This window comes from Bos mutus, chromosome 3, assembly GCF_027580195.1.
Source record: "Bos mutus isolate GX-2022 chromosome 3, NWIPB_WYAK_1.1, whole genome shotgun sequence".
Lineage (NCBI taxonomy): Eukaryota > Metazoa > Chordata > Mammalia > Artiodactyla > Bovidae > Bos > Bos mutus.
In genome coordinates, this window is record NC_091619.1 from 73,238,256 (window position 1) to 73,263,260 (window position 25,005).

The 25,005-nt window shown below is 38.5% G+C and overlaps 1 protein-coding gene across 3 annotated transcripts in view; it reads right to left on the bottom strand.

Moving 5' to 3' along the window:
• The window catches only part of LRRC7 (leucine rich repeat containing 7), a 478,825-nt gene that overhangs the window by 344,487 nt on the left and 109,333 nt on the right, over window positions 1-25,005 (bottom strand). The gene's annotated exons all lie outside the window — the stretch shown is intronic.

A 25,005-nucleotide genomic window follows, 5' to 3' on the forward strand; every position in this document is an offset into this window, starting at 1 on the left:
CCACTCAAAGTATTCAATATTTCTCCCTTCGGTTTAACATTAATGTTTAATTTGCCAGTGAACCAATCGATTTTTTTTTCTTTGAAATAATTTCTCAAGTAGCCACTTCCTTTTTATTCCCTCAGCTACCAGGATTACCTCAATTCTCTTTCACCACAACCACAAATTACTTTCATTTAATCATGTCAAACAGCTGTTTATCAGACATGCAAGAAATGCAATACAGTTGAATATATGCACTCACATTTCTTTTGTGTACCCCACACTGCTTCATAAATATCTAGCAAATGAAACATTTAATCTCTGATATTTAATGAAAAAAATGACCACTAGTAGTTGGTTCGTTTCTGCCACGAATCCAAAAGTACTAGATGGGGACGAGTCAAGTGGTAATGCAATGGTTCTCAAATGCCACATGGTTTTAATCACTGGTGGGTGGAGGTGCTTGTTAAAATGTGGCTCCTTGGGTTTTGCCCAAAGAAATACTGATATGATGGGTCTGGGATGAAGATAAAAATCATCATTTTTAATAAGTTAGTTCCAAGTTAGTCACCTGTTAGTTCTCAGGTTTCAAGTTAGTCACTCAGTCATGTCTGAATCTGCAACCCCATGGACCGTAACCTGCCAGGGATTTCCCATGAAAGAATACTGGAATGGGTAGCCAGTTGCTTCTTCAGGGGATCTTCCTTACCCAGGGACTTAACCTGAGTGTCCTGCATTACACATAGATTCTTTATCATATGAGCCACCAGGGAAACCCAAGAAATAATAGTGATCTGGTAATTTTTTATGTAGGTTTTTCCAGTATCTTGTTTCTGGAAATAATGCAGTTAGATTTTTTTTCGCTATGTCCATCTCACCTTGACTACTCAAGATTTGAACAGCTGGGACTGAAATTTCTTACTCATTTCTGAAAGAATTATCTTAATGAGATCTCTTCTGTTTAACATTTCTAATTCTGTTGTGCTGAATTTCCACAGATGAAGTCTCTGGTATCCATGCCTGTGCAATTGGCAAACAGTACATTTAACTATTGCTTGTTCTCACACATAATTCATAATTTATATAGTACATGGTTATTATTTCTTAACTCAGATTTTTTTTTACAAAATATATTGTGTTAGTTGTTATTTAGGATAAATATGTTTGTCATTTTTGGCTCCTTACAAAGCTCATTTGCAATATTTCATGTAGTGCTAGAATTTCAATATTCTCCATAGAAATATTGCTACTTACTTTTATAAAATCTAAAAAAGAGAACTTCAATGGACAGTTTCCACTAACTACTAATTTTCCCTTAATATATAGGGGAAAAAAAATGTCTACACTCATGGCCAAAGTTAACTTAAATTTTTTTCCAGGGTCTATCATTCTATTAAGACCATTGCACTACATGCAACGTGGTTAGTTATAGCTGCAGATATAGATATATAGCTACAGATATATATATATATATATATATATATATATATATATAAATATATATATATATATATTTTTTTTAAATCAACCCTATTGATCTTGGTTGATACTGGTAAATTGTATTAGTTACTCCTTAGTATATTATAACCATTTTATGCAAAATTCAGATAAATTATTATCAAAACATTCTTTTTCTTTCAATCTGTAAATTCAAGTCTTATTTTCTCAACTAAATTCTCAGCTTATCTCAAGAATTAATAGAGGCTACATTCTTCTTCAATTTTAAATGAAGCCACATCAGGAAGAAAAGGTTTGGGATTTCTGAACACACTAGTACATTAAGAGATCCAAGACAGTTATGGTACAGTGGTTAAGAGCATGGCATTGGAATCAGGCTGATGTGGATTCAATCCCCACTTATCTACTATCTGTATGATCTTGGGAAAGTTGCCTAACATCTCTGAACTCTATCAATTTCCTCATCTGTAAAATGGGGATAACATTACCTTACTTGAAAGATTGTTGAGAGAATTAAATGAGTTACTTTGTGTGTGCATGCGTGGTAAGTCACTTCAGTCATGCCCAACTCTTTGTGACCCTTTGGACCGTAGCATGCCAGGCTCTTCTGTCTATGGGATTCTCCAGGCAAAAATACTGGAGTTGGTTGCAATGCCCTCCTCCAGGTGATCTTCCTTATCCAGGGATCAAATGTGCATCTCTTGTGTCTCCTGCATTGGCAGGCAGGTTCTTTACCTCTAATGCCTGTCGTCAATTTTAAGTCTTGCACTTTTTCACGTATTAACATCTTTGATATTTGGGATTCATCTCCCAATCTAGATTGTTTTATTTTTAAAGCAGTGTTTTTTCCCTTCATGGTACTATAATAATGGTAATGCTGTATCTTATAATCAATAACCTTGGATTTGATAAAATGAATTACTTGTAAAAATGTAAAACTACATTTGGCACATAGTAAGAGCTTGATAACTGTTAGTCTTTACTAATATTTACATGTTAATACAGAAATATATATATATTTGCATAATAATCTATTCCTTACTTTTCTAGATGATGAGGTCTCTGAAGGCAGGAGTCACATCTGATTCATCTTGGTGTCAATTTATTTCACCTTTGTATATAACAAAGTGACTGACATAGTGCCCTACACATACTGTATGTTGAATAAATATATTTGAAAGTATACTTAGGCAAGTAAAGTGAAAATGAGGAAAGCACTAAATTCTAGTTTAAGTGGTACTTCACTGGTTTGGAAGTTTCAGATAGACAAACAATCTCAATGGAGTCTAAATTTAATAAACAAAGCAGTGAACTCTTGAATATGAGTCATGATGTCTATAAGTTGGCAAAGAAATGAAGGCATCTTAAAGATTCTTTAAATATTCAAACTTTGAATGAAAATGAGGTAAGGAATTATCATAAATTCTTCAATATAGTATAAAACAGCAATTATAATTAATAGTTAATTAAAGTAAAACTCTTAATGATTATGGTTATTCTGCCTTTAATTTACTAATGATACTTCCCATTTAAAAAAAATTGTTTTGAGTCTTAAAATATTTGAGTACTAAAGTGTTCTTTTTCTTGGACTAAAGGAAGCAATTTAACTCTGACAGAAACTGATTTGAGAAGACTATGCAATTTAAATTACTGACTCCAAACAGGAATTGTTAGGTGTTTGTAAGGGAGCTGATACAAAAGAGAAAGGCCTAACTGTTGAAAATAAAACATATTTGGGACCAAAAATGCACATTCTAAAAAGTGTTATTCATTAATTTATGGAAAACCATTCATTGATATCTGCCACAAAACTGAACAATATGCTAAGTGCAAGGGACATAAAATGAATAAGACACAGCAATTGAGCTCAGTAGATCAGCTTACAGTGTAATATTCAGATATGAAATACAATGTGAAAAGACTATGCTAAGGTAAATATCAGATGTAATGAGAACACACTTGTAGAAGTCTGCTCAAATTTACATTGATGATGGTGATGAGGTTGACTCATTAAAGTATATCTGGAAGAGGTAATTAAAAAATATGTATCACCTAAGAGCCAGCACAAGATAACCAGATAAAGGCAAAAGAGGGATAATGTGTTTGTAGTATCTGTGTGGATCACAATAAACTGTGGGAAATTCTGAAAAAGATGGGAATACCAGACCACCTGATCTGCCTCTTGAGAAATTTGTATGCAGGTGAGGAAACAACAGTTAGAACTGGACATGGAACAACAGACTGGTTCCAAATAGGAAAAGGAGTACATCAAGGCTGTATATCATCACCCTGCTTATTTAACTTCTATGCAGAGTACATCATGAGAAACGCAGGACTGGAAGAAACACAAGCTGGAATCAAGATTGCCGGGAGAAATATCAATAACCTCAGATATGCAGATGACACCACCCTTATGGCAGAAAGTGAAGAGGAACTCAAAAGCCTCTTGATGAAAGTGAAAGAGGAGAGTGAAAAAGTTGGCTTAAAGCTCAACATCCAGAAAACGAAGATCATGGCATCCGGTCCCATCACTTCATGGGAAATAGATGGGGAAACAGTGAAAACAGTGTCAGACTTTACTTTTTTGGGCTCCAAAATCACTGCAGATGGTGACTGCAGCCATGAAATTAAAAGACGCTTACTCCTTGGAAGGAAAGTTATGACCAACCTAGATAGCACATTGAAAAGCAGAGACATTACTTTGCCAACAAAGGCCCGTCTAGTCAAGGCTATGATTTTTCCTGTGGTCATGTATGGATGTGAGAGTTGGACTGTGAAGAAGGCTGAGTGCCGAAGAATTAATGCTTTTGAACTGTGGTGTTGGAGAAGACTCTTGAGAGTCCCTTGGACTGCAAGGAGATCCAACCAGTCCATTCTGAAGGATATTAGCCCTGGGATTTCTTTAGAAGGAATGATGCTAAAGCTGAAACTCCAGTACTTTGGCCACCTCATACAACGAGTTGACTCATTGGAAAAGACTCTGATGCTGGGAGGGATTGGGGGCAGGAGGAGAAGGGGACGACAGAGGATGAGATGGCTGGATGTCATCACTGACTTGATGGACGTGAGTCTGGGTGAACTCCGGGAGTTGGTGATGGACAGGGAGGCCTGGCGTGCTGTGATTCATGGGGTCACAAAAAGTCGGACACGGCTGAGTGACTGAACTGAACTGAACTGTACCATTTCACACTAGTCAGAATGGCTGTGATCCAAAAGTCTACAAGCAATAAATGCTGGAGAGGGTGTGGAGAAAAGGGAACCCTCTTACACTGTTGGTGGGAATGCAAACTAGTACAGCCACTATGGAGAACAGTATGGAGATTCCTTAAAAAACTGGAAATAGAACTGCTTTATGACCCAGCAATCCCACTGCTGGGCATACACACTGAGGAAACCAGAATTGAAAGAGACACGTGTACCCCAATGTTCATCGCAGCACTGTTTATAATAGCCAGGACATGGAAGCAACCTAGATGTCCATCAGCAGATGAATGGATACATATGTGGTACATATACACAATGGAGTATTACTCAGCCATTAAAAAGAATACATTTGAATCAGTTCTAATGAGGTGGATGAAACTGGAGCCTATTATACAGAGTGAAGTAAGACAGAAAGAAAAACACCCTTGGCTCCAGCCCCGTGATGGTTATCTGTGACAGGCGGGCTGGCTGGAGCGGGCTGCTTCAGTCCTCTTGAACCATCGGGAGGGTAGGCTTGGTGCTTGACCTTGAGGCTCTTGGGGTCCCCAGGGCAGAGTGCCGCCCAATGTCCCAGTTGATGGCATTGTGGCAAGCCATTCTAGGAGACTTGTCACGGTTTGGACACTCTTTGGCCCAATGCCCCACCTGTCTACAGATCAGGCATCTGTCTCGTGCCTTGTCCTTCAAGGACTCGGGGTTTGCCATAGGGCTTCTCTGGAGGCGGCCAGCATCTGGGCATGCCTTGTCTCTTTCTTTCTCTCCTTCTCCTGGGCCTTGGCCTCCTTCTCCTTGGCCTCCTTCTCCTCTTCAGACCTATTCAGAACTACCAATGAGTGTCATTCTAATGAACACCCCCAAAATCTGGTTTCTGGGGATAAAATTTCTCAGGATAACTCTAAGGAGCCAGCACAGCTTGACAGAGACTGTACTCCAAAACAGACAGGAGATAGATCTTCTGATCCTTGAACAAAGAGGGACTTGAGCTATCCTGGCAATGTGAATTTAAAATTGACCAATGCCCCTACTAGTCCTTGTTATGCTATATTGATGATGCTTATGATTATTCCATGTACTATCAATTGTCTAACCTGTTTTGTCTCTGCCCAGGTCAACCAGCTACAACATGCAGTGCCAGTTCAACAAAGATATAAAACTACAGCTGACCATGGAAAATATCACACACCCTTGGACACCGCTATAAGGACTCTGAGGCTTGAGACTAGCAAGTGGGGGAGGCCCAATACCCCTCGCTGCCCCAGTTCAGCAGGAAGTAGCCAGAAAGACCTCAACGCCCCTATTCCCAAGGAATTGGGCCTCCCATCTCTTGAGGGGGGAATGTTAGGTAGGTAGAATAGGGAAAAGGAGTCCAAAATGGCGGCGGCTAAAAGACAAGGAAGGTCCAAGGACCAGAGTGAAGACTTCAGGCAGAACAAACAGAACAAACAGCACTCCTGGCTAAGCCCAATTTGCATAGGGCAGGCCCAGGTGGAGGAAAAAAACATATAAAAGGAGGAGCCAAAGCGCTTTCTCTCAGACTCTCTCTCCCGCGTGCGTGTGCTCTTTTTTTTCTCTCTCTCTCTCCTGCTATCTTCTAAATAAAATAGAGCTGTAACACTGAAAAAAAAAAAAAAAGAAAAACACCAATACAGTATACTAATGCATATATATGGAAATTAGAAAATGGTAACAATAACCCTGTATATGAGACAGCAAAAGAGACACTGATGTATAGATCAGTCTTATGGACTCTGTGGGAGAGGGAGAGGGTGGGATGATTTGGGAGAATGGCATTGAAATATGTATAATATCATAAATGAAACGAGTCGCCAGTCCAGGTTCGATGCACGATACTGGATGCTTGGGGCTGGTGCACTGGGACAACCCAGAGGGATGGTATGGGGAGGGAGGAGGCAGGAGGGTTCAGGATGGGGAACACATGTATACCTGTGGCAGATTCATTTTGATATATGGCAAAACCAATACAATATTGTAAAGTTAAATAAAATAAAATAAAAAAAAAAACGAAAGAAAAAAATAAAAATAAATAGCACACAGGAAACAAACAAACAAACAAAGACTGTGTAACTCAAACTAGTTTCAAATATATACTTGACAGCATGGAGATATTAGGATTGTGGAGGGAATTCTCTATGTCTACAACATCCATATGCATTTAAAATATGTTTATTGAACACCTAGTATATGATATGGTCTATTTCAACACTGAGCATAAGGACATGAGATTCCCATCAATTCCTATTTCAGCATGGTAGACTAAATATTCAAAGGAAAATTTTTTAGTACAATAAGTTACACACACACACACACACACACACACACACACATTCCTTTAATGCATAGCTGAGCCCTGGCTGAAATACTGGAATCTCTCAAATTCCAGAATAACAAGAAAATGTTACTACACAGAGTTGAGTGGGTCTGTATTTAGCTTCTGCTCTGGTGGTATCTGCTGGTCTCTGGTGGATGAAGACTAAGGGTTGTTTTGTTGTTGTTGTTGTTTCTGCCAGTGGAAGATAGAAGACTGCTTGGGGTCTCAACAGAGGTTGGAGACTGGCTAAGAGACCACTCTATACACAGTTGGATTCTCCTATGGGTGATACTTCAGTAAGGGAAAGAAAAACTCTGGGTTCTGCAAAAAGAGTCAGTGGTGAATATATAACTTTCTCAGTCTTGAGTGAGGTGAGAAGGGAGGAAGGGAGAAGGGAGGAAAGGAAAGAGGGAGGGAAGGAAGGTTGGCAAGAAGGGAAAAGAGAGAGGGAGAAAGGGAGGAGGGAAGAAGAGTATGAATAAAAAAGATGGGGAGAAAAAGAATAAAACAAAAACAAAATGTCTACTTGTGGGATTAAAACATCAATGTAGGTCAAAATAGAAAAAAGTATGATAATGGCATAAAAATAGGTATGTAGATGAGTGGAATAGAACTGAGAGCTCAGAAATGAACCCACTCATGTATGGTCAATTAATATTTGACAAGGGAGCCAAAAAGATGCAATGTGGAAAGGATAGGCTCTTCATTAAATGGTGTTGGGAAAAATGGATAACTGCAAGTGGAAGAATGAAATTGTACTCCTATCTTATGCCAATCACAGAAATAACTCAAAATGAATTACTGCCTTAAATATAAGACCTGAAACTGTAGAATTTCTAGAAGAAAAGATAGGGGGAATGCTCCTTGACATTGGTATTGGCAAAGATTTTTTGTATATGACACCAAAAGCACAGGCAACAGAAGCAAAAATAAACAAGTAGGACTACATGAAACCAAAAAGTTTGTGCAGAGCAAAAGAAGTGACCAGCAGAAATAAAACATACAGAATGGGAGAAAATACCTGCAAACCTTTATCTGAAAAGGGGTTAATATCCAAAATATACATGAAACTCATACAACTCAATACTAAAATATCTAATTAAAAAATTGGCAAAATATTTGAATATACACTTTTCCAAAGAAAACATACAGATGGCCAACAGGTACATGAAAAGAAGCTTGTCATTACCGGTCATCAGGGAAATGCAAATCAAAACCACAATCAGATAAGGACTCACACTTGTTATTAAAAAGACAAGACACAACAAGTGATAACAAAGAAGCAGAGAAAAGGGAAACGGTGTACTTTGTTGGTGGGAATGTAAATTGGCAGAGTCATCATGAAAACCAGCATGGAGGAGCCTCAATATATTAAAAACAGAACTACCATATGATATAGTAAAACCATTTCTGGGTATATATGCAAAGGAAATAAAAACGCTATCTTGAAGATGTGTTTGTACCCCCATGTTCCTTGTAGACAAGGCATAGAAAAACCTGTGTTATAAGCAGATAAATGGATAAAGATATGAGATCTATACACACACACACATATACAATATGTGCTACAGAATGCATGATTGGTTGAAGCCTCACATATAGAACCATGGATCTGGAGAACCAACTATGGAACTTGACATCCACAGATTTTGGTATCTGTGGCAAGTCTGAAACCAATCCCACATAGATACCAAGGGAGGACAATATACAGATTTACAACTGTGTGGGGGTCTGTGCCCATAATCCCTATGTTGTTCAAGAGTCAACTGTATACACAATTGAATATTATTCATCCATAAAAAAGATAAAGTCCCATCTTTTGTGACAAAATGGATGGAACTTGAAGGCATTATGCAAAGTGAAATAAGTCAGGTAGAGAAAAATAAATATTTTCTGTATGATTTCACTTGTATGTGGGATCTTAAAAAGTTGAACTCATAGTAATAAAACAATGGTGGGAGAAATGGGAAGATGTTGTTTAATGGGTGCAAATGCTATTTTGGATGAAAATGAAAGAGTTAAATAAGCATGCAGCTTAAAAAGACAGAAAAATATCAACAGAAGGTAGTACCAGTATCAGTTCAGTCACTCAGTCATGTCCAACTCAGTAGGAACAATAAAGAAACAAGTCCCTCACAACCCACAGTGGTCTATGAAGCAGGAAACAAGCCCAGACTGGGAGCTCCTTAAACAGAGGAACCACATCATTTCCAGGTCATTGCATGTATCTTATAATGGTCTTTATCTTTTTAATTTTTTAATGTGAAATCTATATACACAGGAATGTATATAATACATATTTTTTAAATTATGATGATAAAACAAAGAGCCATATTCCTCAAACCAGTTTAAGAAAGCTACTTTATTCTCCTCCAAACCATGTCCCTTGTCATCTACCTGATCCACCAAAAGTAACCAATTTCTCATTCTCTCTCCTTTTACCACAGGTCTAGTAATCCTAAACATAGATACTGTTAAGATTTGTCTGTTAATCTTTATACTAGTTATCCTAAACTTATATACTGCTGAGATTTGTCTGTTAATTGTTATGTAAATGAAATAATGGGGGTATACTTTCTTCTGCAGCTTGATCTTTTCATTCAATACTGTGTTTTAACATTATTCCATGTTAATGTATATAATCCACTCATTCATCTTTACTACTTTATGCTTCATATAACACAATCTTCTCATATATTCTACTGTTCACAGACTTTTGAGTTATTTCCAATTTTTTGAACAACGTTGCTAAGTGTGTATATATACCTCCTAGTGCACATATACAAATGTTTCTCTGAGGTGGGTAAGCATACATTCACATTTACTAATAATAGAATTTTATTTTTGCAATGTGACTGTAACAATTCAAAGTCCTATTAACATGGATAAGAATTCTCATTTCCTCACATTATTTCCAAAATTTGACATTTTCAGACTATTTTTTCCTATATGTGGTATGTAAAATGGTAATGCAGTTTATCTATTACTAAAAAAACTGAACACTGTTTCATGTTTTATTCATTTAAAAGAGTTCATCATATATTCTGAATATGAATTTTTTGACAGTTCTCTCAAAATATGGCTCATTATTCCATTCTTTTTATGGTAGTTTTTGATAAAAAGACATTTACAATAGTCAAATTTATCTCTCAGTTTTAGTGTGTGCAGATGGTCTCCTATTTTTTCCCTCCTAAAAGTTTTAATGCTTTGATTTGACTCATTTGGGATTTATTTTTGAGAATGAAGTGAAGTAAGGATCCATTCTTTTCTCTTTATAGATGACCAGTTGTTCCATTTTAAAAATAGGGCATTATTTTTTCCACTGATTTGCAACACAAATTCTGTTGGATTTCCAACAGGGCTTCAGATTTTCTATCTGTAGTCCACTGGTCTATTTGTCTATCTCTCATTCTAGCTTGGTGATCGGAACTCTATGACTCTGACTTGTGTTTATGCTAGAGAAGAATGGGGAAGGGATAGAGGGAATTTCTAGAGAAGAAAGAAACAGTCCATCCAAGCTTTGAAAGAGATGAGGTTCTGTGAGCAGAAGGCAGGGTGGGGAAGTAGGGGTAGATTGGGAAGAGCAGGGCAGTTCAGGATGCTGTAATAGGAGGAAAGGCCCAGAGGTATGTTAGGAATGGCAAAAAATTAAAAGTGACTCTTTTCTAAACTTTGCTAGGCTTCCCTGTCCATCACAAACTCCCAGGGCTGTACTCTAATGTAAATTAAAAAATAAAAGCAAGAATACATTTGAATCAGTTCTAATGAGGTGGATGAAACTGGAGCCTATTATACAGAGTGAAGTAAGCCAGAAGGAAAAACACCAATACAGTATACTAACGCATATATATGGAATTTAGAAAGATGATAACAATAACCCTGTGTACGAGACAGCAAAAGTGACGCTGATGTATGGAACAGTCTTATGGACTCTGTGGGAGAGGGAGAGGGTGGGAAGATTTGGGAGAATGGCATTGAAACATGTAAAATATCATGTATGAAACGAGATGCCAGTCCAGGTTCAATGCACGATACTGGATGCTTGGGGCTAGTGCACTGGGATGACCCAGAGGGATGGTATGGGGAGGGAGGAGTGAGGAGGGTTCAGGATGGGGAGCACATGTATACCTGTGATGGATTCATTTTGATGTTTGGCAGAACTAATACAATTGTGTGGAGTTTGAAAATAAAATAAAATAAAATTAAAAAAAAAAAAAAGCAGTCAGGGCTTTATCCCAAAGAAGTTGTTCAGATGGTGATTTTTAATCATTTTTGAGTCAACCTTACTGACACTCTCTCTAGAAACACACACACACATCCACACAAACATACACATTTGCAGCCAATTTCAAGAAGCCTGCAAATCACTGGAAGCCCACGCATGGCTTTATGGACCAGGTTAAGGACCTCTGTGATAGGTCATGCCGTGCTACTTCTAAAAAAGCAAATGTGAGCAAGTCCATCTCTTGCCTGTACTGTATTCAGCGGCTCTCTCCTCTCTTTGGGACAGTCCAAGTTTCTCAATACAGCTTTCAATGCCCTTTACTTCTCTAGAGCCTCATCTTCTCATTCTACTGTCTCTTGTTTCTTTCTCATACCTTCCCTCCCGCCATCCTATGGGACCACATCTTCAGCTACACTGAGCAGCGTCAGATTCTGTATCCACCTGCTCTCCTTTACTTTTGTAAATGCCAGGTCTCCAGCTGATGCTTTCTTCCACCCCACCCTCCCCCACCTCCCCTCAACCCTCTTCTTCAAGCTCAGGCCCTCTCACCTTTCTGGTTACAGCTTAAGACTGGTTTACATGCTCTATTTGTGGATACTTTCACAACATTCTGTATTAATCTCTACTGAAGCCTGGATGCCCCTGTTTTGGGATTACTAGACCATAAGCTTCTTTGGTTTCTGCAGCATCTGCAGTGTATAATGCAATGCCTGACACATGGGATTTTCTCAGTAAACAGTTGATCTTTCATGAAAATTCTGAGGCAGGGGGTGGGTGGCAAATAATAAGATAGTGCCATTTCTTGAGTGCTTATTATACAGGTGCAAGGCGCTAATCTAGATTTTAAAGTATATGAATCTCCTTCTTGCAACAACGTTGCGAGGAAGGTGTTATTATCCCTGCTTTGTAGATGAGAAAATTTAGGAGGTTAACTTTTACAGGGTCATATATATAGAAAGTGCCAGAACCAGCATTCAAATTCAGTTTCGTCTGGCACAAAGCTATTTCTACTGCAGCATATTGTTCCCTCTGTACCATCAGATCTATGCAAGGGAAAGACAATAGTGATAACTGACAGCTGGTGGCTGTCTGGGAGGGAAAGTGAATGAAAGAGGGGGAATCTCCAGCCCATCATAATGATCCTACAGGGGTTACGGAAGAAAACTTGGATTCAGTGACTATCTTTTAACAGCAAGGACCTGAATTTGAGTAAATCTGAGTACATGTTATAGTGCTTTGTGAACCCTGAACTGCTACATAAATGCAACACACTATAATTTGGATTAACATTTTATTATCACCTTTATGCTCAGGCTTGGAAAATTAAGGACATAGTGATGACATCATGAATATGAATGGTTAGATCTCAAAATGTAATTCCTTAGAAAGAATAAGGTGTTCTATTTTTTCCTACTACAGATGTTAAAAGTCTGAGTTGCCTGTGAATTGTGAAAAGATAAACCCTTTTCCTGACAAATTTGATGTAAGGTCATTGTTGCACAACGAGAGTATTATTAATGCCCTATGTTGGCACAAGTGGATTCCATCAGGGAAAAGAGGTGATTGCCTAATGAGCTGGTGTTACTGAATGGCTGGTTTCTTAGAAGTTCTTGCTTTGAATCCCCTTGAAAGTGTTCAGGCTGCAGCATTTCCAAACTCATTTGGAGTTTGGAAATGAAAGCTGGTTCAAATAAATAATTATTTTGTGCATATTACAATAAAATGCTTTTTAAATTAGTTTAATAGGTATTAATAATTATTTTAGTTATAAAAAAGCCAATTCAAAAATAACAGAATAAAAGTAATTCTAATGTAGGCACTTGGTGAAATTGTAGGCTTCCAATTATGACATTCATTCACTTCTTTCTTTACTTTCTCCCTCCCTCCTCTTTCCTTCCTTCCCTCTCTCCTTCCTTTTTATCCTTCCCATTTCCCTTCCTTCCAGACTGCTTATATTCAATGAGCATCTCTTGAACATCTGTGTGTGTGTGTGTGTGTGTGTTAAGTCACTCAGCCGTGTCCAACTCTTTGCTACCCCATGAACTATAGCTCTCCAGGCTCCTCTGTCCATGGAATTCTCTGGGAAAGAATACTGGAGTGGGTAGCCATGCCCTCCTCCAGGGGATCTTCCTGACCCAGCGATAAAACCCTGATCTGTATTCAGTCAGATATTTTACCATCTGCACCACCAGGGAAGCCCTCTTGAACATCAACTCAGTGACAAACACAATGTCAGAACCCAAAGAGGAATAACAAAGTATCCCTTTCCTCAAGTATACAGTCAACTGTGTGTGTGAAAGTCGCTCAGTCATGTCTGACTCTTTGCAACCCCCTTGACTGTAGCCCACCAGGATCCTCTGTCCATGGGATTCTCCAGGTAAAATATTGGAGTGGGTAGCCATTCCCTTCTCCAGAGGATCTTCCTGACCCAGGGATCGAAATGGGTCTCTGCCTTGTGGGCAAATTCTTAACTATCTGAGCCACCAGGGAAGCCCATACAGTCAACTAGCGGTTATAAATACACAAAATAAAACACAATGTAGTAAAAATAGATGGGGTTTCTCTGGTGGCTCAGTCAGTAAACAACCTGCCTGACAATGCAGGAACACAATAGATGCTGGTTCCATCACTGGGTCAGGAAGATTCCCTGGAGAAGGAAATGGCAATCCGCTCCAGTATTCTTGCCTGGGAAATACCATGGACAGAGGAGCCTGGTGGGCTTCAGTTCAAAGGGTTGCAAAGAGTCAGACACGGCTGAGAGACTAAACCACCCCAAAACAGATAAATACTACAACAGAACAAGGGCCTTGCAAAGCACATTTTATTCCAAGAAAAACATTCCTGGACTTTGCCTTTGTCCTAGAAAATATGGGATGCTTGGATTTGTGTGCTTTTTTAAATGATTCTACACTAATCCCTCACATTATAATCCACGCCTTAAATGTTCGTAAGCAGGGAGGGACTAACTCAGATTTTTGTTTTTGAGAAACTGGCACCTCTGACCAGAGAAGCAGGTAGAAGGACAATGAGAAAATATCTAGGTGAAAAATAATGAGAGTTTTAGTCAGGGTACTATCAGAAAGAGTTAGGAGGGAGACACACTGGGTAGAGGACTCATGAAGACTTGGTGCCAGTAACATGGGCAGTCAAAGAAGCGGGGATTTTATGATCCAACAACACTTTAAGGTCTCCAGCAGCAATGGAGCTGTGGGCTGGTGTGAGAGGTATGGAGATAGTAAATGCTGGTAGTATCAAATAAGATTGAGGCTGTAGGGGAGGAGAAAACTTATAATCCCTTCCAGTACATTTTAGCAATATTGGATATATTGTACAGAAGCTCTTTTCTTAGATGGCAACTACAATAAATACTCAGTCTTTTTATCCTCAGGTCAGTTCAGTCACTCAGTTGTGTCCAACTCTTTGTGACCTGATAGACTGCAGTATGCCAGGCTTCCCTGTCCATCACCAACTCCTGGCGCTTACTCAGACATGTTCATCGATTCGGTAACACCAACCAACTATCTCATCCTCTGTCGTCCCCTTCTCCTTCTGCCTTCCATCTTTCCCAGAATCAGGGTCTTTTCCAGTGAGTCAGTTCTTTGCATCAGGTGGCCAAAGTATTGGAGTTTCAGCTTCAACATCAGTTCTTCCAATGAATATTCAGGACTGACTTCCTTTAGGATGAACTGGTTGGATCTCTTTGCAGTCCAAGGGACTCTCAAGAGTCTTTTCCAACACCACAGTTCAAAAGCATCAATTGTTCAGCACTCAGCTTTCTTTATAGTCCAACACTCACATCCATACATGACTACTGGAAAAACCATAGCCTTGACTAGGTGGACTTTTGTTGGCAAAGTAATGTCTCTGCTTTTTCATATGCTGTCTAGGTTGGTCATAACATTCCTTCCAAGGAGCAAGTGTCTTTTAATTTCATGGCTGCATTCAGTAGCTGCAGTGATTTTGGAGCCCCCAAAATAAAATCTCTCACTGTTTCCATTGTTTCCCCATCTATTTGCCATGAAGTGATGGGACCAGATGCCATGATCTTCGTTTTCTGAATGTTGAGTTTTAAGTCAACTTTTTCACTCTCCTCTTTCACTTTCATCAAGAGGCTCTTTAGTTCTTCACTTTCTGCCATAAGGATGGTGCCATCTGTATATATGAGGTTACGGATATTTCTCCTGGCAATCTTGATTCTAGCCTGTGCTTCATCCAGCCCAGCATTTCACTTGATGTACTCTGCATTTAAGTTAAATAAGCAGGGTGACAATATACAGCCTTGACATACTCCTTTATCATTGCAGCTGTTTTCAAAATACAGATCTTCTCAGCAACAAGTCTTCCAAATGTTGAATCATTTCTCCCTTTGGGACAACAAGTTTATTTTAGCTTTGGTCACTGTCTTAGAAGGAAGGGAATCTATCTCTTTTACTGGAATAAGAGCTGTCTGTTTAAATATATAAGATACAGAAGGTTCCTATGGCCATTCTACTTGATAACAAACTTCATTAAGATTTTTTAAATGAACATATTCTTTAACTTACATATTCATGATTACTTTACTTGATGGTAGCAAGTTAATAGCACCAAGAAACAAATAGGAAAAATGAAAAGTTGAATATAAACAGGACCACTTTAAATGTTAATTTTGACCTAGCTTAACTGTTGTTAGGCATTTGGGGCAAATCCCCGTATCTCTACATTACTTAAGACAAGTGGTATGTGTGTGTGTGTGGGGGGGGGCGGGGGCGGTATGTGGGTGTGTGCATGAATTTTCTTTTGTTGCTTTTCAAATAATTTGTTTTGTTGTTTAGTCATGTTTGACTCTTTTGCGACCCCATGAACTATAGCCTGCCAGGCTCCTCTGTCCATGGGATTTTCCAGGCAAGTATACCGGAGTTTGTTGCCATTTCCTTCTCCAGGGGGTTTTCTCCACCCAGGGAATGAATCCACATCTCCTGCATTGCAGGTGGATTCTTTACCTGTGAGCCATTGGGAAAATAACTGCTGCTGCTACTGCTAAGTCTCTTCAGTCGTGTCCGACTCTGTGTGACCCCATAGACAGCAGCTCACCAGGCTCCTCCGTTCCTGGGATTCTCCAGGCAAGAATACTGGAGTGGGTTGCCATTTTCTTCTCTATCGGTTGTTAAAATAAATTTGGTAATTAACATTTATAAAAATATTGGCTTTATCTCTAGAGATTAATCAATATTATATGTGAACAACTGGGTTGAAATGACATTAATTCTGACTTTCATATTAGTATAAGTTTGTATATGTGAACATACATATTAGTATAAGCTAGTTTATATATTTAAGTTAAGTTTTTTACTATCAATGCCTTAATCAGTTCTAGGTACTAAAAACCCAGTCTGTACTGACTAGCTCTGCCTAGGTGAGTAAACCAGAGTGAAGGTGGCTTATAGTATAGCTGGAGTCTCTGTTTCACATATAGTCATAATGGAAAGATTATATATTTTGGAGGCAAACAGACATAGATTTGAATTCTGGTTTCATGTGTAAAAAGTCACATGCTATTGAGCAAATTTTATACATCTAAGGTTCAGTTTATCATTTAAAAAACCCAACTAAATTGTTTTCTAATCTTATCTTTAACAATGCATTTCTGCCAAGCAGACTGCCTTGACCTTGCAGCAGAGCAGGATTAGTTGTCTCTCTATTTTGGTTTTATATAATCTTGCGGACACATTTCTACAATCCACTTTTGCAAAATCATAATTATTTATGTATCAAATATTCACTGAGATCCTAACTTTGAACCAAACATTGATTAAATAGACATAGTCTCATAATTTAAGGTATTTCTTCTTGAGTCCTATTTCCCCAGAATAGGGTAGGCATTCAGTAAATATGTATTGAATGAATAACTACAAGTTTGGGTAAGTGTAATTGCAGAATTGTACATATAGTAAATAGACAGACACAGAGGAGAGTTAAATAACAATTTCAGCAAGTGAAGAATGAAGATTGTAGGAGAAGGTGACAACTGAGATGAATTCTGAAGTAGCATGCGAAGAAGAAGAAATAGGATGAGTTGAGAGGCAAGAAAGAGCTTTGTGTATCAGGAACACTTCCTTTCAGAGCAGAAGAGATTGGAGAGGTAAGCTGTAGATGGATCATGGGAGGACTCCTATTAGCATTATATGTTTGGTTGCATAATTTTCCTCTGTAAGTGACAGAGAAAACAGGAAACAGACTTAACCTTGGAGGCAGCCTGGTCATATTTACATTTGCATCTACCACTGCCAGCTATGTGAAAAATACATTGGGAAAAAATGAAAATCAGGTTTAAGATATATCAGTTAAGGAGACTGTATCATTAATCCATTGAGAGATCATGAGGGCCTGACAAAGGCTCTGTTGATAGGGTGGAGAAATTAAATTTAAGAAATATTTAGGTGGCAAAATTGGTAGGTCTTGGCCATTGATGTGATGTGGAAGGTGAATAAGTAGGAAGAGTAAGGATGACAGCATCCTGGCAGTGGGACTGAATGGACAGTCACCAACTAAGAAAGAGAATATAGACAAGAGATAGGTTTCAGGATCAGACTTGCTGAGTGTAAATATTCAGGTAAGCCCAGAAAGCACATATAAATCTGAGGATGGAGGGATAGAGCTTAGCTGGCACAAGAGATCTGTGAGTCTTCAGTGTGGTGGTTGAAAACTTGAGGATGGATGAATGTGATCAACTAGAGAAAATGGGAAGATCAAGAAGCTCCCTCCTCCTCTCCCCTAAAGTTGTTATTGTAAAAGTCACAAATGAAACTTTATAGCCCTGATTAATGGATTATCTAGTTTTTGCCTTACTTCGCCTTCCTACTCCATTTGACTATGTCATCACTCCCTCCCTAGAAGCTTTCACTCCCTCAGTTTCTGTGACTATTCTTCTAAACAGAGTTCCAGCTGTCAGCATGCACCGCCGCCCGCACACCCTGCCGCACTGGCCTTGGCCCCACTCCAGTTCTCCTGAGAGACAGTTTCTCTGCAGGTGGGTGGCAGTGTTTCACTGGCAATGAAGAAGCAGCCATCATTAATGTTAATGAGTAAATTCATGTGGTGAACGTATATTACAAGCTTTTTGTGTAGTCAGTTCTTAATTATTTAGAACAAAGAAAGAGAACCTTTATTCATGTTAAAGGACACTGACACAAAGAAAAGAGACAATTGAAAGCCAGGAGAGTTATATTCAGCACAATCTTTTTTACCACCTAAAAAAAAGAGAACAAACCTTTATCATCCAATCATCCACTTAAAATTTAAAGAAACGAGAAAACTCTCTGGGAAATCATTTAGCACAGACATGCATATACACATGCCAAAATGAAAAATCAACAACAAGGCTACATTGTTACCAGTAAATCAAGAAGCCACAAAAAGGGTTATAAAGAGAGAGAGACAGACAGACAGAAAAAGAGAGAACTATTGGTATTTTCTATAATCTCTGGTCAGGGTTCAACTATTTATTGCTGTCTTGGGTTCATTTCAGAAACTGCAAACCATCTCTGAATAGAAAGAATAAATGTCTCTAGGATTCTTTTAAAAATTAATTTTCACATAAATTTGGAAAGAACAGAGTTTTCCAAAGATTTTCACCCTTTCATATCACTATTAATTTAGAAAAGAAAAAAAATAACTTCCTTTTTAAAAGTGGTACTATCATTTTTCATTTTATGAAAGAAAGTCAGCTTTTTGGTGTTCTTTAAGTTAGTGGGGCTAATAAATTTGCCACTATTTGTTGAAGGTTTTATGCTTTGCCAGACCCCATACTCACACTTCACATATGTTACTTAATCTATAACATTGAAGAAAAATTACCACAAGATCAGTAGTTGAAATAGATTTAAGGGACTAGATCTGATAGACAGAGTACCTGATGAACTATGGATGAAGGTTCATGACATTGTACAGGAGACAGGAGTCAAGACCATCTTCAAGAAAAAGAAATGCAAAAAAGCAAAATGGCTGTCTGAGGAGGCCTTACAAATAGCTGTGAAAAGAAGGGAAGCCAAAAGCAAAGGACAAAAGGAAAGATGTACCCATTTGAATGCAGAGTTCCAAAGAATAGCAAGGAGAGATAAGAAAGCCTTCCTTAGCAATCAATGCAAAGAAATAGAGGAAACAAATAGAATGGGAAAGACTAGAGATCTCTTCAAGAAAATTAGATACCAAGGGACCATTTCACGCAAAGATGGGCTCCATAAAGGACAGAAATGGTAGGGACCTAACAGAAGCAGAAGATATTAAGAAGAGGTGGCAAGAATTCACAGAACTGTACAAAAAAGATCTTCATGACAGAGATAATCATGATGGTGTGATCGCTCACCTAGAGCCAAACATCCTGGAATGTGAAGTCAAGTGGACCTTAGGAAGCATCACTATGAACAAAGCTAGTGGAGGTGATGGAATTCCAGTCGAGCTATTTCAAATCCTGAAAGATGATGCTGTGAAAGTGCTGCACTCAATATGCCAGAAAATTTGGAAAACTCAGCTATGACCACAGGGCTGGAAAAGGGCAGTTTTCATTCCAATCTCAGAGAAAGGGAATGCCAAAGGATGCTCAAACTACCGCACAATTACACTCATCTCACATGCTAGTAAAGTAATGCTTAAAATTCTCCAAGCCAGGCTTCAGCAATACGTGAACCATGAACTTCCAGATGTTCAAGCTGGTTTTAGAAAAGGCAGAGGAACCAGAGATCAAATTGCCAACATCCATTGGATCATCGAAAGAACAAGAGAGTTCCAGAAAAACATCTATTTCTGCTTTATTGACTATGCCAAAGCCTTTGACTGTGTGGATCATAATAAACTGTGGAAAATTCTGAAAGAGATGGGAATACCAGACCACCTGACCTGCCTCTTGAGAAACCTGTACGTAGGTCAGGAAGCAACAGTTAGAACCAGACATGGAACAACAGACTGGTTCCAGATAGGAAAAGGAGTATGTCAGGCTGTATATTGTCACCCTGCTTATTTAACTTATATGCAAATTACATCATGAGAAATGCTGGGCTGGAGGAAGCACAAGCTGGAATCAAGATTGCCAGGAGAAATATCAATAACCTCAGATATGCAGATGATACCACCTTTATGGCAGAAAGTGAAGAATAACTAAAGAGCCTCTCAATGAAAGTGAAAGAGGAGAGTGAAAAAGTTGGCTTAAAGCTCAACATTCAGAAAACGAAGATCATGGCATCCGGTCCCATCACTTCATGGCAAACTGATGGGGAAACAGTGGAAACAGTGTCAGACTTTATTTTTGGGGGCTCCAAAATCACTGCAGATGGTGACTGCAGCCATGAAATTAAAAGATGCTTGCTCCTTGGAAGGAAAGTTATGACCAGCCTAGACAGCATATTAAAAAGCAGAGACATTATTTGCCAATAAAGGTCCGTCTTAGTCAAGGCTATGGTTTTTCCAGTCATCATGTACGGATGTGAGAGTTGGTCTATAAAGAAAGCTGAGCACCAAGGAATTGATGCTTTTGAACTGTGGTGTTGGAAAAGACTCTTGAGAGTTCCTTGGACTGCAAGGAGATCCAACCAGTTCATCCTAAAGGAAGTCAGTCCTGAACATTCACTGGAAGGACTAATGCTGAAGCTGAAACTCCAATACTTTGGCCACCTCATGTGAAGAGCTGACTCATTTGAAAAGCCCCTGACGCTGGGAAAGATTGAGGGCAGGAGGAGAAGGGGATGACAGAGGATGAGATGATTGGATGGCATCACTGACTCTATGGACATGGGTTTGGGTAGACTCCGGGAGTTGGTGATGGTCAGGGAGGCCTGGTTTGCTGCAGTTCATGGGGTTGCAAAGAGTCGGACATGACTGAGTTATTGAACTGAACTGAACTGAACAGTAGTTGACAGAAATAAGATGCAGGTAAAACAATCCAACAAGGTAAATGGTATCTCCTACATGGGGGAGAAACAGATTGAAAACTTTTCCCAAACTTAAATTCAAATCTGCCTGATTCTAAAGCTCTATAGACACACCAGACATTTCACTCCTGCTCTTCATCTCAGCAACGAGAGGTTCTAATGAAATTTGGGAGCTGACCTTTGAAATTAAATAATGTGATCCAGCAGGTAAAAACTGTGAGCTTATATTATTCATATCCTTTGCTTCTCTCTTTCCCATTATCACTCAGCACCCAAGGAGCTATTGACTATCTATGGAGTACAGTTAAGGACCTCTTTACCTTCCACCACAGCACCTCTAACAACAGAATATAGCCAACGTGATTTTTTTCTTTATAATTCAGATGATTATTTTTGTTTTTGATTCCATAACATATTCTCCTTTAGAAACCTTTTAATGAATTGTCAACCTAGAAAAATGCACCACATGCATGCTATGGTAGATACTAGCATATCTATAATAAATTTTGGAAGTAAATGTTCACATAGTGATTTTTACATATGATAGGTCAGCTATAGGTCAGCTTTATGGAAGGTCAACCTCATCGTAATCACACTGACATAATGCCATATTTCTATCACAAGTTGAGCATAGCCTGGCTTCCCAGAAGTTCCTGGCCAAGAACTGGATGATGAAATTGTTCTAAATTTCACAAATACTTTAGGGAAATTATTTCTCCAGAAATTTAGAGGATAAACATATAGAAAACCAAGCAAATAAAAATTAAGCAACTTTAGGCAAAAATAAAAAAATTAATACTCTAGAGAAATAAACCTCTATCAATTTCCTAAATGCTGATTTCATTCTGGAAGTGAGTCCAAACTGCTACGTTAGTAGAATATGGTCTGTGATTTAGCACCACTTCATATACTAAGGATGGAACTAGGAAATGAATAACACTAAAACTTATAAAAATCAGTGAACTATCATGTGCACCATTGAAAAGAACAGATAGCCGATATTGATTCTTCTTTATAAATTTACATTTTTCAATTTTAATGTCATTTAATTTGCTCAAATGATACCGTATGATTTATTTCAGCATCAGACATTTATATTTATCAATGTGCCCTATGGATCATTTTCAAAGGAAGTTACCATAATATGGTCAGATTTAGTCACAGCTACCAAAAGGTTAACTCCTGGTGCTTCCTCTATTCCAGCACAATTCTCTTTTTTCTCTTTATTTTTTTGAAATTAATATCTATTTTATAAAAGCATTATATCAATTCATTGTTCTCTCATTTCCATCTTATCATCCCTTTTCTAAAAATAGTTCAACTTCTAAAGCTATAGTTTCTTGTATTTCCCTCTATATTTCTAGAGAATACACATGCATTTTAACTTCTTGTTTATCAATTGTAGATACAGCCTATTTATTTCACATATTGCAATTGAAAAGTCATATTAGTTTGCACCACCACAACCGCCATCCCTCTCTTTCTATTTCCTCATCTTCCCAATATGCTCACATCTGAATTTTTGGCTAAATCAGTAATATTTGTCTGCACATTGTATTTGTTTTATATTGTTTACATTGTATTTGTAGAAAAGTTTTCTTTTTTCCCTGAAGTTTCTTCACTTTTTATTTGCTTGGTTTTCTGTGCATATATCTTTAATTATTTCCAAATATGCAAACAACTCTGTCCAAATGCCCAACAGTTATATTTCAAAATGCTGAAGCACATCAGATTTTGCTAGGTCTACATTTTATTCTGGACAACCTTGCTCCTGCACCCAGAACAGCCAGCTCCAGTGTGGATAGATTGCTCTGTCACTGTGATATACACATGACTTCCACAGAGACTAAGCTGCTACTTTGCTGAGTTGGGTTCTGGTTCTCTGGATCTCAGACCTTCCTTCTTTGCACTTACTCCCACATGTTCTAATATAAATCTAAGAGTTACCAGGTTTTTTGCTTCCTACCAAGAGATCAAAGACATGACCAACTTCAGGAAAGTCTGCCTCCCCAAACCTTCTCCAATCTGTATTCTTTATGTAATCATCAGGGCCACTACCCTGGGTCAGGCTATGGTCATCTTTCACAGATTTTCTACAAGCTCTGCCTAACTGGTCTCCTTGCCTCTGGACTTAACCCTTGAACTCTATTCTTAGTGCAGCTGGAACTATCTTTCTAAACAGATAGCTAGAACTATCTTTCTAAAATACATATCTGATCTTCCTGTTACCCAGATAAAAATGTAAATCAATTTCCATATATTTCAGTATAAAATTCAAACCATGTGTCTTAGCATGGAAGGCCTTTATAATTTCTCCAGCCTCATTCCTCCCATGGTTTCTTTTGCACTATGTATTTAGAAACACTTTACTTCCAGTTTCTGACTTATCAGTGTCTTAGTTGTAATATTATTCAGGGGGAACACTCCATTGAATGTTTCCTCACCCATTATTAGACAGCATATACAATATTTGAAATAATACATGTTCAGTGTTTGTTTTTCTTGCTAAATGTGCATAATTCTGTCCAATCATTATCTTCCCGGTCACTAGCAAGTATCTGGCATATAGTGGATGTTTTTTCATGAAGAAATGAATAAATACAGAGGTTGGTCAAAATGTTCATTTGGGTTTTTCTATAACATTACAGAAGAACCCAAATGAACATTTTGGCCAATCCAATATATATTAGGTTGCAAACTCAATTTCCTAGAGGAGCTAGATGGGTAACTTCATTGCTAGGGGCAGCCTGTGGAGGAGGCAATGGCACCCCACTCCAGTACTCTTGCCTGAAAAATCCATGGACAGAGGAGCCTGATAGGCTGCAGTCCATGGGGTTGCTAAGAGTCGGATACGACTGAGCGACTTCACTTTCACTTTTTACTTTCATGCATTGGAGAAGGAGATGGCAACCCACTCCAGTGTTCTTGCCTGGAGAATCCCAAGAACGGCAGAGCCTGGTGGGCTGCCGTCTATGGGGTCGCACAGAGTTGGACACGACTGAAGCGACTTAGCAGCAGCAGGGGCAGCCTGGGTGGGATCTGGGGCAACCTAGGTCTGCTTCATCAAAGGAGTACATAGACACAAAATACTAAGTGCCACCTAATTGTTACCAATTGAGCATATGGGCAGCAACAGATCTTCCTTTTTTTAAAAAATGGAAGCAAAGGTTCTGTACTTTTTTGTAATAGTTAATATTCTACAAGTTGGCTCTAACTCGTTTTCAAAAATAGGCCAAACAAAACATGGCTACTTATTTCTGATGTCTGGTTAAAAGATGGGTCTGTATTTCCAGTCATGCTCTGATGAGGCTCAGTTTTGGATCTTTCTTTTGGCATCTTTATGAGAATGCTCAGCTGATAGCTCACATTTTGCATTTAAAACAGAATCTGTCATGTTTTTGTACACAATAGCCCCTTCCAACATATTTTAATAGTATCATTTTTCTGGTTTTCAAGGATAAAAATCTCATCATCCTTGATTTCTCCTTCCTGTTTATCCTCCAGTCTAGTCAAATGCTAGGAAAGAAGGTCTAAGAAGAAAGGTATTCTTTCAGATTAGTCAAGTGGAAAGGATGTGGGATTTGGAGTAACATGAGCCTAAGTTTCTACTCTATGGACTTAACCATTTTCTTGTTTTGTATACGTTTAGTAAATTCTTTTAATTTCATTGTACTTCAGTATCCTTGGACTTAAAGTGAGGATAACAAAACCTATTTGTCAGAGTTAATCTAAAGGACAAAAGAGCTACTGCATATGAAGAGCCTAGCACACAGTAGATGCTAAATAAGTGTTGCATTTCCTGTCTTCTGCTCTTTTCTTAGCTCTTCCATCTGTCTTTCCCCTCCCCCCCCCTTTTCTACTGTTAATCCACTGGTCCAGGCATGTGAGCTAAGAAGTGTTTAGAA